Raw genomic sequence first — 13,815 nt, 5'->3', positions numbered from 1 at the left:
ACAACTACCGCTTTAGGGGCAGACGAAAGGGAATCTAGTGACTTCTCCATAGAAAGAGGTCGCGCTAAAACTATCCGCATATTCCACAATATCAATATTATTATTAATTATTTCGCACATCAGCTTCTTCCTGCACAGTCTTCTATAATTTACATTTTTTTCAATACTTTGCACGACACCTTTACTGTCAGATTCTGCAGCACTGATCTTTCCGTCATCTTTAATGGACTTGACGTCAGCGATAGAGGTGGCTAAAAACATGTTTCAGTTTCGGTATGTGGAGGGCTACGTGTATTGCTACAGAGTTTTAAGATGTGATTTGTTTATTTATGTTCTTGTTCGGGTTTCTTAGTAAGGTATACCTTATAGGCGCTTCCCGTATTTCTTTTGTAAAGCTGCTATTTCTGGTACTTATGGTGCCAAGACATTACTGTTTGAAATACAATAAACTGTTAGATATTCAAGTATGCTGCAGTTACTATATAGGGTTGCCACCTGTCCTGTCAGGAAGTTTTGTTAATAATCAGGAAATCTGTGTCCCTATTAGGAAAACTGGAAATCAGAGTCGATGTCAAGAAATCCATTCATGGTGAGTGAAAGATATTTTGAATTATTGTGACAGCTTACAAACTCTTAAGGTATGATTTCTAGAATAATTACTGATTCATTTGAATTTCTTATCAGCATTCAGATGAAGTGTAAACACATTAATTGTTGCGGTTCATGTTTACATCCATGAGTGTGTGTTGGGGGTTGATGTACCTATATGTCTGTGCACAAGAGTAACAAGTTGGACATTATTTCTTTCCCTTTCTATCACAGTCCGTATTGGCACTGCACACAATAAGTGTCTTTGGTGGTCTGGTTAAAATGTGTCAGAAAGGACCACATTGTTGTCACAATTGCACAGAGAGCATTATTGCCATTTAACAGTGCTTGTCTGAGTTCTTCTTTCTGTGTGGAGTCTGCATGTCCTCCCTGTCACTGTGTAGGTTTTATTTAAGTGATCTTTTTTCCTTCCAACACTTTGAATGAATGTCACAGGTGAACTAATGTTTTTCCAGTTTACCAGTAGAAAACATTGTGTGTGTGTGTGTGTGTGTGTGTGTATATGTGTGTGTTGTCAAAAAGAGTAGCAAAATGTGTGTGTGTGTATACACACATGACATAAAATGCATCACAGATCATCTAGATCCTCAGAGCTTATGGGGACTGTCAGTCCTGGCTGTATAAGTGGGACCTCACTTAATGTAAAGCTGACCTCGACCACTTAGAGGTGGACAGAGATAGCTATAGTTAGCTGGGAGTATGGTGGGCATTATTTCTTTAATTTTCCAAACAGTAAAACATCAAAGGTGTGCACAGAAGAATTCTAGCTTGTGCTTTGGCTGGGGGCAGTGTGGCAACTATAGCTTTAACTTTCTCAAAATTCATACCTCAGAAGTAGGCAAAGAAGTTCACTATAACTTGTCTATGCCAGTGTAGTGCATAGAATTAAAGTTTTTTTTTTTTTGCTTTCTTCACAACTGAAGTTTGATGTATGTACAGGTGGCAGTCTCCTGGGGGTAGGGGAAATGAGGCTTGCTGCATATGTTCAGCTGATAGCAATAGGGTGAAATATGTTGCTGTGTATGTAAGCAATAACTGACAACGTGGCGTGGTATATTATAGCAATAACCCATGCCTGGGTGTGGGTAATGCTGGATTTACCCACGGTTGGTGTGGTTTGGTCATGAGGGCGAAGCCCGAGTGGCCAAACAAAGCCAACCATGGGTAAATCCAGCATTACCCACACCCAGAAGTGGGTTATTGCTATTATACAATGACATTATTTAAGAAAAAAAATTATTACTTTTCTTAAATAATGGCATTGTATACCCTTCCGCAGCTGTCTGGTATTCTGCGGCAGTTCTGATGTACTGCACATGCGTATGCCTACGCAGTACATCAGAGCTGTGGGCAAAAGCAATTGAGAAAGCAAGATCTCCGTTGCTTTTTACAAACTGTTTCGCTATGTTAAATGGGTTTAACATAGCGAGACAGCTTTAAAAAAAGCAACGGACAATCTCTGTTGCTTACTTTAAAGCTGTCTCGCTATGTTAAACCCATTTAATATAGCGAGACAGTTTTGAAAAAAGCAACGGAGACAGTGTTGCTGTAAAAAAATAGTTATAGTAATGGAAAAAGTCTGGGCGACCAGACCTTTTTCCATTACTATAACTCGGATTTACAACATGCACGCTGACCAATCAGTGTGCACATTTTTGAATATTAATGGCTGGTCGTTGTATAATAAAGATTTACCCATGGTTGGCATGATTAAATAAAGCCAACCGTGGGTAAATTTCAGTATACCACAACCACAGAGTCGGTTATTGCTATAATACAATGACATTATTTAAAAAAAAAATACTTACTTTTCTTAAATAATGTCTTTGTATAACGACGCATTTCTGTTCTTCCACCGGTGGTGGTATACTGCTTCCTTGTGCTGATGTACTGCGCATGCATATGGGACTTGAGTTCCCATGCATACCCAGTACATCAATGCTTTGAAACGGAAGCAACAGAGAAAAGAAAGTCTCCATTGCCCATTTTTTTTCTTTTTTTTTTTTAATTTATTAAAAAAAAAAAAAGGTTTTGGACACTTTATACCAACGGAAAAAAATCCAGGCAGCCGGATCTTTTTCCGTTGGTATATTGTGGGATTTACAATGGGCACGCTGACCAATCAACTTGCACATTTTGGAATATTAATGGGGGTTCATTGTATAATTGTTTTTAAGCATTCATCATAGTTTGACTTCAAAAAGGTGCACAGAAGGTGTCTATCAATTGGTGTTAGTGCCGAGGAGGCATGTCGTGACAACAGTTACTTATAATGTAGGACTGTGGCCATTTGTCCTTTCATTTCATCCCAATTTAAGAACAGATGGGGTACACAGAAAGTGACTATCTATTCTGGGGTAAGGAAGAAGACAGTCATCCCGGATTTGACTTACGCGCAAGCATTGTCAAGTTAAAGGTAAATACTACTTAGTTTATTGGTAACTACTGTGTCATAGGCCATGAACATTAAGCACTTAGCTTTAAGTACTAGGCTAACGCCCTTGTGGGCCATTTTAAGCCTAGCCAATTGTGTCTGTGAGATAAATACTTTAACCATTATGACATCCCTGAACACTAGACATAATTTTATTTCTTCTATGAAAGAAAAATAATAGCGTCTTTCCTTACAAATATATTTTTTTCAGGTCATCATTGGACCAGACATTGGGGGGAATAAAGTTCTAAAATACACCTCAGAGAATTTAAAACCCTAAAGCGTCTGGAGATATGGTGGCCCCCAGACTTCCACTTTAATTAAATTATTTCCTGTACAGTAGTTACCGTACATTTTTGGTCGCTTAATGTGTGTTGATAACATGTAGTAAAAACCTAACAATACAAAGTCTTAGAAATCAAAAGTAGTTTGGTAGTATGAGGAGGAAAGGGTGGGAGGAAAACAAGGGAGCACTAGGGTGGATTCTTTGGTGGTCGTAGACAGCAGGGTGGGGAGTGCCATGGAACACTTTTCTTAGTGTGCCATATCATATAAAACTCGCCCCTCAGCCGGTATATGTGGCATTTAAAATTGGTGCATCTGGCTGTGGCTTGCTCGGAGGCAGTGTGGCTGCCACAGGCAAGGGTCATGTTTTCATTATGCAGGGGCTGTGGCTTATTTATTAGGAAATGGAAGGATGCAAAGGTGGCAACCTTATTTTTAAACCTAGGCTTGCCATTAAATAAAAACTACAAAAAAGACCCATCCAAGCTAGAGTTTTCAATGTGTTTACTGTAAACAGTTTCTGGAGCTATCAGGTTGACCTGTTTTTGTAACGTGCTGGCCTCTTTAATAAGCTGGTAAATTACATGTTTAGGTGGAAAGGGAGATGCTTCACATTCTGCTGAAAAGAATAACCATAGCCCCTGTCCTGTTACCCTTTGTTTCTTTTCTTTTTGCAAAAATAACAGTGGTATTAATTTGGTTTATCTCTTTTTTGAGTTAATTTTCTGTCCGAGGTATGGGACATTACTTGACGCTAGCAGCATTGTATGGCTCTTTATTCTGTTATAACGTAAATGAGGTTGCAAAACACATGCCTAGAATGTTTTTAAATCACAGAAGTATAACCTATAACCATGTTACAGTAATATATAGTTAAAGATATTTAACTGGGATCTTTTGACCGCAGGGAAGGTGCTGTAATGGCTTGGACGGTGGTCAGGCTTGTAGCAATAGAAAAGTCTTTCTTTGCATGAGCATCATCATCCGTCTCCCCTTCATTCTTAAACACTGGATTAATAGGGGTGAGGATGAGTCTGGGTCAGTCAGTAACCATGTAAGGATTAGTTTCCCAACCCATTTTGTAAGCATTAATTCATTAACCATTTATGTACTCCTGTTACATCATGAAAGAGTTCCACATATGTTACAAAAACAGGTGTGAACTGGAGGTAAGGATTCCTTGACCCGCCTAATGTGCCAATTACTTACTGGAAAAACTGCGATACATAACTTTTTTTAAATGTATTTTTCCATTTTCATTATAGTTGCCATCAGTTATTGAATTTGTTTCTATTTTGGACTCTACTTTCGTTTGGAAATCTGTTTCAGTCATTCACTGCACTTTCTGTGAAGTAGTACTTTGAGCTTGTACCTGTAGGGTGTAATCTTCTTGTTTTCTTTTAACTTTCTTTTCTAAGGTAGTATCCACTTGCATTGTATGTTTTATGTTGGGGTACATAAACTTTGCAACCCCCCCCCCCCGCCACACACTATCATACTACTTATTAAGCTTGATATCTGCAGCAAATGACTTCTCATCTAACTGGGGACCACTCTCAAGTCCCTTTTCTAAACTGATTTTATTCTGTTATTTTGCTTATAATGTTAAAGTCTATAGAACTGCACATAGTACTCCAGATGGGAGTTTAACAACTGTCTGTATATAGAAAGAATCGTTTACTGTTTTCCACTAGATTGTTGCTTCTTTCTTTACATCCTAGCACCAGTCTTTTTTTTACTGTCTGCTGCTGTTAAGTTAGCTTCATGTCAGCCCTCTTTTCTCATTTGCAGTTTGTAGTGTTTCTTCTTCAGGAGTGTACTCCCTGGTGTTTTGCTTCACAGAGTCAGTACTATGCATAACTTTATAGATTCATAGGTGTTTACTAGGTTAATGACCACTGGGGCCTTTTTAAGCCTAGCCATGCATCCCAAATCTCTAGGAAGTTCTGGTAACCTTGATAGGTGTAAGCAGGGTCTTGGGAGATGAAATATTTTTAAGCAAGGGGCCTGGCAGATGAACTATTTATAGGTTGCCTGTGTCCATTAGAGACATAGGTGCCAAGCTAGGGATGAATTTCCTGTTCCCCATCCAGTTGCCCAAGTTACACTTGAATTGGGTTAGGGAGGAACTCTGCTTCACATTGATGGGGAGCATGTTCCAAATATGGGGTAGTCTGTGGGATACATACCTGTCTTTCCAGCAGGTCCTATTTATATCACAGGCAAGGTTTAAGTCTTTAGAACAAGTAATTCTGGTGCTATTTGTTTTGTGGATGTGCAGGAGGCCAGTCAGTGTGGGATCTGACAGTGTCCTATATGCCAGGCATAGATCTCCCCTCAAAAGCCCGTAGAAGTTAGAGTACAGAGACAGGGACTTGAGGCGATTTGCATAGGACGTTTTACTTATGCTCTGTTTTCTTTTAGTGAGAAACCTCTGTGGACATTCCAATTGTTGGATATGTCTCGTTAGGTACATATCAAAGTGGGCACTGTTCTGACGAATGACGAATTGACGAATACAGTGGAACAATGACTTCCTTGAAACTAGATGCCATACCTTTGTTTATAAGTTGAGCAGCATAGAATGATTTCCTCACTGCTGTAGACATATGATGGCCAAAGACTAGATTACCGTGTATGTGTGTCCCTACGTCCCTGACTACTGGGTCAAGTCTAAGGGATGTGTTGTCAATATGATAGTTACCAGGGGTGGATGACTTCCCAAAGGATACTGTTATGCATTTCTTGGAATTTTGTTTTAGTCTATGGCTCTGACACCAGTTGTGTCTCTGTGTCAGCCCTTCCTGGAGAACATTTGTGTCAGTGTGGGATTCAGTGACAGCTCCTAATTTGCAATCATCTGCAAATTTAGTCAGCCAGAGGCCATTGACATTGGCCTTGATTTCAGAGAAGTAAATGCCAAAAAGGAGTGGTCCCTCAGCTTTGTCATTCATACTTTGTGTGTGTAGGAGGACTGCATCATGATCCTTTTCAGTCACAATGTAGTTTCGGTAAAGTAAAACAAGTGTTGAATATCAAGATGTATGAAACTCTGTTATACTTTTCTGTGTTTCAACCTTTTTGCATAATTTTATGTTCTCAGCATAATGACAAATTTTTCTTTCAGAACTTTCTGCAGTGTCACTTGTAATGATACACTAAAGTACCGGACCCTTGCAGTATCTCACTAATCTTTAGCCTTTTATATGAGTGGTTTGCATTTGCGTATGTGTTCTTTGGTTCTTTGTCACATGCTGTATTAGTGTCTTTGTTTCTTTATCTTGTTAAAATTACTGTCATTTACTGTTTCATTTTTCTCAGTAGCAGGTGGAAAACTAAGATCCATATTTAACTGCTTCAACACAGGTAACATTGACCCCCCACTGTCTTTCATGGTATTCTGTCCTGTACTGAAGTATGTCAAAATTGCTTACAGTAGTGTCAGTTTTAGAATATTAGTCCAAATGAAGATATGACCCATAGACTTTTGAGCTTGTCTGAATCAAATATGAGTCAGCTTTGTGATGAGGCCAGGTGATGGCAATGTTTAAAATCAGACAGACAGACATGTTAACCTTTGCCAGAGTTTATAATATCCTGTGATTTAAAATTGAAAATGCATTTATTTTCCAGTCATCTTGAGCCAAGGTTTTTACACCACCGGGTGGCTAGCCCTGCCACTGTAGTTCATCCGTACCACTTACACACACTCACACCTATGGCCAATTTAGCGTATCCAGTCCACCTACTGGATGTCTTTGGAATGTGGGAGGAAACTTGAGCATCTGGAGGAAACCCATGTGACCACAGGGAGGACATGCATACTTCGCACATACGGCACCCCAGCTGAGAATCGAACTGGAGAACCTCTTGCTCTGAGGTGAGAATTCTAACTGCTGGACCACTGTGGCTGCCTCTCTAGCAATGCAGTATGGAAGTTTCATTTCTTAACTGCAGGGAATCTTTAGCAAAATAGAAGACTTCTTAAGCTTGCAAGAGGGAACCTTGTTCATATGCTTTAATCCTACCAAGTAAACTGTCCAGGAAAACTTTAATAAAAAAAATTGTGATGAATGTCAGTTTGCTTTATTTAGTAGACTGAGTTTGTAGATTACACACTTTTGTTAGTAGCTTACCTGGGGGCAAGGGAGGGAGTTCTGCGAGTGCTGGTATACCCCTTAACATTATAGGTTCATAGGTACATAGGTTGTAAACCCTTATAAAACTAGAGTGCAACCCAGGTGTGACCCCCAAATTTGATTTATATAGGAAAAATACAACCACATGAAAGTTCACAAATGAATAATATTTTTAATGCTCAAAGCTGTTGAGCAGAATAGCTCTTTCTCAATGTAGGTATAAAAACTTTTAAAGACACAAACTCTTAAATAGCAAAGTTATATCTCGGTTATTCAGTCAATTAATTAGTACTAAAAACTAAATAACTTTCAGCATTCAATCATCATGAAGCCCAAACATACTATATTAAGAACTGTTATAATCAACATATAAATATACATATATAATAATTAATTCTTATCTTATTAGGGTTTATCTTTAATACTGGTTTAATACTAATGGTGGCATTCAAACCTGGTGCACAACCAGCTTGCAATAAGGAAATCTACTTATATTCTGTGTATTCCATTAATGTAACAATAGCTACCATGATGTATGGAATATTTATGTGATGCAACAACTTTAACATTTAAACTAGCATTTTCATTTGACAGAGTTAATTTTTTAGATGTTTTTATCTGTTACTGGTGGTGAGATTAATACTAACATTTATAGAAAGGATGTTTATAAAAATAAATATCTTCACGTGACAAGTATTTAAGTAGGCTAAATACAGATATTAAAACATTTTAATAAACAAATGGATGAAATGTTAATGTATTTCTCAGACAGAAGTTATGAAGCTAATATCTTGGAATCAAATAAGTTTGTGTGATGCCAAGTAAGGAGACAGGGCCTTGAGGTGATCAGCGTACGACATTGATTTTCCTGCCTGTATTCTTTTTTGTAAGGAACCTTTGTGGACGTTTCAGTTACTGCATGTGTCTGGTTAGGTACATACCGAAGGAGACATTAAACTCTATAGTGGGTCTGATGAGGGCTGAGTACTGTGGTTTGATGACCTCTCTGGGCATAGATGCCATGCCCGTGCTTATAAGTTGAGTAACAAATAAGGATTTTCTTATTACCTTGGACACATGTTGATTGAAGGCTAGGTTACTATCTACTTGAGTTCCCAGATCCTTAACTAATCAATCAACTTTTGGGGGTGGTTTATTGATGACATAGTTACCATGGGTGGTCAACTTCCCAAAACATGCTGTAATACATTTCTTGGTATTGAATTTTTAACACATGGCTTTAGTACCAAGCGCTTGTCCGTGTCAGACCTACCTGCAGGGTGTTCTCATCCTGGGATTCAGTGACTGCTGTCAGTTTGCAATCATCTGCAAACTTGGTTAGTCAGAGACCTTTGACATTCGTTTTGACTTCAGAGAAGTAGATGCCAAAGAAGAGTGGACCTAGCACAGAGCCCTGGGGGACTCCACTGGTGGCCAGCCTATTTATGGTGGTGGCCTCATTGATTCTAGCATCCTGGGTCCTATTAGTGAACCAGCTAGCTATCCAGCCTGTTATAAAGGGGTTTATACCTATTTCCTTAAGTTTAGGTTCATAGGTAGGTACTAGGCTATCTGCCCGAAGGCATTTATAAGCCTAGCCAGAATGTGTTGGCTTTCGCCACCCCCTTAGATTAGCTCCCTGTGCCTCTGTCCAGCAGAGCCATTGAAGTGATCCCTGGGGTAAACTTTCTGTTTCCCATCCACTCGTCAAGGTTTCTCTTGAAGAGGGTTAGCAAGGAGCTCTGCCTGTTGTAGATTGGAATCTTGTTCCAGAGGATGGGAAGTCTCTGGGACAGGAATCTGTCCCTCCAGCATGTCCTATTTATTGTTGAGGTGAAGTTTAGATCCCTGGAGCGTGTGGCTCGAGGGGATATGGTTTTCTTTAGGTGGAGTATGTCCATCAATTCTGGGTTGGACATGGCCTTGTATGTCAGGCAGAGATCACCTCTGAGTAGGCGGTATGCAACCAAGTACAGCTGGAGTTTCTTCAGTTGAGATGCATAGGACATCTGCTTGAGGCCAGTGATCCTCTTGGTGAGGAATTTTTGTCGTCTTTTCAGTTGTTGCAGGTGTCTTGTAAGGTACATCCCAAATGGGGCATTGTACTCTGTGATGGGTCTGATGAGTGATGCTTAGAGGGGCCCAATGACCTCTTTCGATCTGGATGCAAACCCTTTTGTGATTATGTGGGCCACATAGAAGGATTTTCTAACCACTTTGGCAATGTGATTATCAAAGGAGAGGTTACTATCTACTTGGGTCCCCAGATTCCTTATTACGTCTTTCGTATTTAGGGGGCTACCACCTGTGTGGTAGTCTGTGAGTACCTTGTTTTTTCCAAAGGGGATGACTATGCACTTTTTGGCATTTAGCTTGAGACCATGGTTTTGACACCAGGTATCTGTCTCAGTGAGACCCTTTTGGAGGATGTCTGTGTCAGCTGGAGAATCAATTATAGCCCCTAGTTTGCAGTCATCTGCGAACTTGGTGAGCCATAGTCCTCCTGTGCTTGCCTGTACCTCTGAGAAGTATATGCAGAACAGGAGGTGTCCTAGGACTGAGCCCTGGGGAACGCCACTTGTAACCGGTTTAGAGTCAGACCTAGCTCCTGCAACTCTTAGCATGTGGGTTCTGTCCATGAGCCAGTTGGCAACCCATCTCGTGACATTTGTTTGTTGACAATGCTTGAGTGGGCTAGTGTATCAAGTACTTTAGCCCGATCTAGATAGGTAGTATGCACAGTTTTCCCCTCATTCATTGCCTTAGTGACCTTTTAAAAGAAGTTCATCAGACTAAGTAAGCATGACCTTCCTTTGACAAAGCTAAACTGGGATGGATCCAGTGCCTGGAGGTCCCTATATCATTGTTGATAATTTCCAAGATCATTCTTTCCATGGCTTTGCAAGTAAGACTAGTCAGACTAATAGGCCTTTAGTTTTCAGGATCTGCTGAAGGCTTTCCCTTATTAAGGGGGGTGACTGTCACGGTTCTCCATTCACGTGGCACAAAATCTATTTTAAGACTATAGTTAAATAACTTCAGGGGTCCTGATAAATTATATTTTAGACTGTTTAGGAGGCATCTTGGGATGTTATTGGTGTTCATTGAAGACATGGTCATGGCTTTAGCAAACACAGCCAGTTTATGCTCCCTAGTTATAGTAGGAGGGGTTTGGTGGGGGTGGGTAAAGTTGGAATTGAATTTATCCACTAACAGGTTTGCTATATTGGCAGGCTTGGTGAATGTGACCCCATTAACCATGAATTCACCACATTGCTGTGTGCTGCCCTTGATGTTTTTGCTGTAGCTGAAGAAGGCCTTATGGTTATCTTTCACCTGTGAGGATATCTTATCCTCAAAGCTGGCTATGTTTGACCAAATTACCCTCTTTGTTGCCTATTTAGTTTGATGAGAGAGGTTTTTATCTTCATGGGAATTGCCCTTCCTGATTTTTACCATAATTTTTTTCCTTTTGTTGAATATCCTGTTTAATTTGGGATGCCACCAGGGTGTTTTTTTTTCTGGGGCTAGTCCTGGACTGACATCTGGTAGGTACAGAATCCACTGTGTAGCCATTAACATGGCTGCACAGAATTTATGAGCGCAATGTAGCATAGGTTGCGGTGTTCAATGTGATCTTGGGGGGGGGGGCACTGAATTTTGACAAACCATCACTTATAAAAGGTAATTTGCCTTGGAATTGTTCCTAATTGTTACTAGTTTAAATGGAATTACATTGAGTTTGAAGGAGACAGCTTTATGGGTGGACCTTATCAAGAAGGACGAGACATGGGGGGGGGGGGGCGTGCTGTGTTCTATTATACTTGTGAGCATGAAGTCTAGTATGTTGGAGCCTCACTGTTTGGTCCAGGGTGTTTGTATTTATGAAGTCCAGGAAGCTCTGTACTTGTAGGTTTAAGGCCATGTATGATTCCCAGGCAATAGAGGGGTGATTAAAGTCTTCCATGAGTAGGGTGTTAGGTTGGATGGTACGTGTCCAGTAGGTTCAAGTATGCATTGTGAGCTTCTTGTGACATGGGTGGTGACCTGTAGCTGGCTAGAATATGGTACAATATTTTGCCTGTGGTGATCTGCACGTTATTGAACTCCAGCAAAAAAAAAAAAAAACTTCAGCAGAGGCCTGGGGAGAAAATCTCCAGAAAAATATAAAATGCAAGTACGTGAACACTGGAATGCAAAATCTAAAAATGAAAGTAAGTCAAAATATTGCTGTACAATTTAGAAAGAATGAACACTGTATTAAATGTTAATGTACAATTTAAATTAGAGTTTGTAGAATTAAGCAGAAAGATGTGGTAATGTGAACTAACTAAGCTTCTAAGAACTAACAACATAAAACTGAAAAAAATCTTCAAATACTGTTTATCTAAACACAGTATATTAAAAGTATAGCAGGCAGTAAAATGAAATCAAGTTAAAGAAATTAATTGTCAGCTATAACCGTATAATGTGGCAGGGGAGTGCGAATAAGGATAAGTAGTGAAGCTGGATGAGGTGGCAAGACAAGAAAGAGCAGTTTAAGGCTGTGCTGCATATGGTAAGAAAACAGAAGGGGATATCGATAGAGTAGAAATTAAATAGATTAGAAGGGGGTCAAAGAGAAACTGGGTAAAAGCTGTAGATTTCGTCTATAGTTTGTCAGCCTAAGGGTGGAACAATGAGTGTGTGCTGTGTGATTTGGAGTGGAAATTACAAATTTGCAGTGCATTAGTGTTAATGAAGAGTGAGCTGTGTGAAAATTATCTTGTGGACTCTGCAGGATTATTGTACTAGAAGTGACCATCAGTCAGCCTGAAATGCATTACTGACTAGTGAAGTAGTTGAAATAACTAGAAGTAAGGTATAAACAGGGAAGAGGAGGTAGGGATAGATATGACATTATCCAGGTGATAATGTGTAATAACACAGCCAATATGTTGTAGGGTGTAGATGGAGGTGAGTTTTAAACTGCTGAAGAATTCATGTGAGTTTCAATAGAAAAGGATTGTTACTCCATATTTTGGAGATATGGCATGAGTGGTGAGCATCGCCAGCTGTATTATGTGATTTAATGGACAGGAGAAAGAATTTGATTTTGGATCAAACAAATTTATTTGGTGACTATAACTGAAGAAAGTTGTTTAAGAAATAGAAACCACCACAGGAAGACTCAGAAATTGAGCTCTCCTCTTGAGTGTGAATCAGAAAATGAGTGCTCCATTTAAAAGTACATTACAGTCTCAAGACAGTCAATTAAAAAACAACACTCATAGCTTTAAAATAACTTTCTTGAAGGGGAAAGTATTAGAAAATCAGTAAATAAAAAAAGCAATGGAAGCTTTTTTCCCAGAGGGAACTTATTCGCCCAGCAAAGGAAAGCACACATGAACAGTCTATCCTTGAAAGCCTCAGAGGAGCGAACTCTTTGGCAGCAGTAAAGCTCTGAAGAGCTTGAGCCCAAACTTGTCTTTTAGTCAGCTCATTTGGAGCGGAGTGACACTTTGTGCCTGTGGAATATGTCCTGAGGCTTTGGAAGCTGGTTGGCTGTTATATCCATGGCAGGATATAACCCTTATGGGACCATAAGAAAGTCGACATTTTGAAAGTTCGAAATTTAGAAGTAGACCCAACCCTTATAGCTTACACTACTGCAACAGTGATCAATATGAAGAACACTGGACATTTATGTGACTAATATGTAATGTGTGCTATGTTTTATTTAGAGTAGAAAGGTAATTGGGTAGTTACAACCAGTTAAGCTGCCTAAGGGCCAAGAGGTGATAGGTCCTTGATGGCAGGTTAGTGGCAACATTTACTACTTTGTTATAAAAATGCTCCAGCTCAGTTTCTTGAGCAGATTGCAGGTGTGTAAATACAGCAGAAGTGTGTAAGAAGACAGGAAAGAGGCAGGCTGTGGATAATAATTTCTGCCACTTTATGTGCAAAAAGCTTTGGCTCTATACAAGAGGTCAAGTTTTTGATGATACTTTTTTTTTTTTTCAAACAGTAGTTTGAATGGTGGTCAGATTATGCCAGTTATAATGCCTAATAGGTTTGTATGTGGGGCTAGTTCAGATTCAGTGTTAGTAAATGATATTATAGTGAAGGGTGATCTGTTGGTGTGTAATTCTGGGGTGAAATAGTAGTAGTAGTGTTTTTTTAAAGAATTGAATAGTAGCTGGAAGTTTTTTTTATTCAAATTTGTGTAGAGAAGAAAGATTCCTAGATTATTTTTTTTGAAAAGTTTTTATTAGATTGTTAACTAAACAAATTGATCATGACAATAATTCTGTTTAGAAATTTGTGAGAATAAAAAAGAACAAGAACAACTATTTACAAGAGTGTCTA

At 39.3% G+C, this 13,815-nt stretch overlaps 1 protein-coding gene across 1 annotated transcript in view; it reads left to right on the top strand.

Annotated features, from left to right (window-relative positions):
• The first annotated feature begins 258 nt into the window (after positions 1-258).
• ABCC10 (ATP binding cassette subfamily C member 10) overlaps positions 259-13,815 on the top strand; it is a 1,243,619-nt gene continuing 1,230,062 nt past the window's right edge. Inside the window, exon 1 of the mRNA XM_044061090.1 lies at positions 259-589. The gene's annotated coding sequence lies outside the window, so the exon portion shown is untranslated. The remainder of the gene's footprint in view (positions 590-13,815) is intronic.

This window comes from Protopterus annectens, chromosome 1.part0 (genome assembly GCF_019279795.1).
Source record: "Protopterus annectens isolate FY-2018-M chromosome 1.part0, PAN1.0, whole genome shotgun sequence".
Lineage (NCBI taxonomy): Eukaryota > Metazoa > Chordata > Ceratodontiformes > Protopteridae > Protopterus > Protopterus annectens.
The sequence above is the reverse complement of the archived record's forward strand: the minus strand, read 5'-3'. Positions and strand labels throughout refer to the sequence as shown.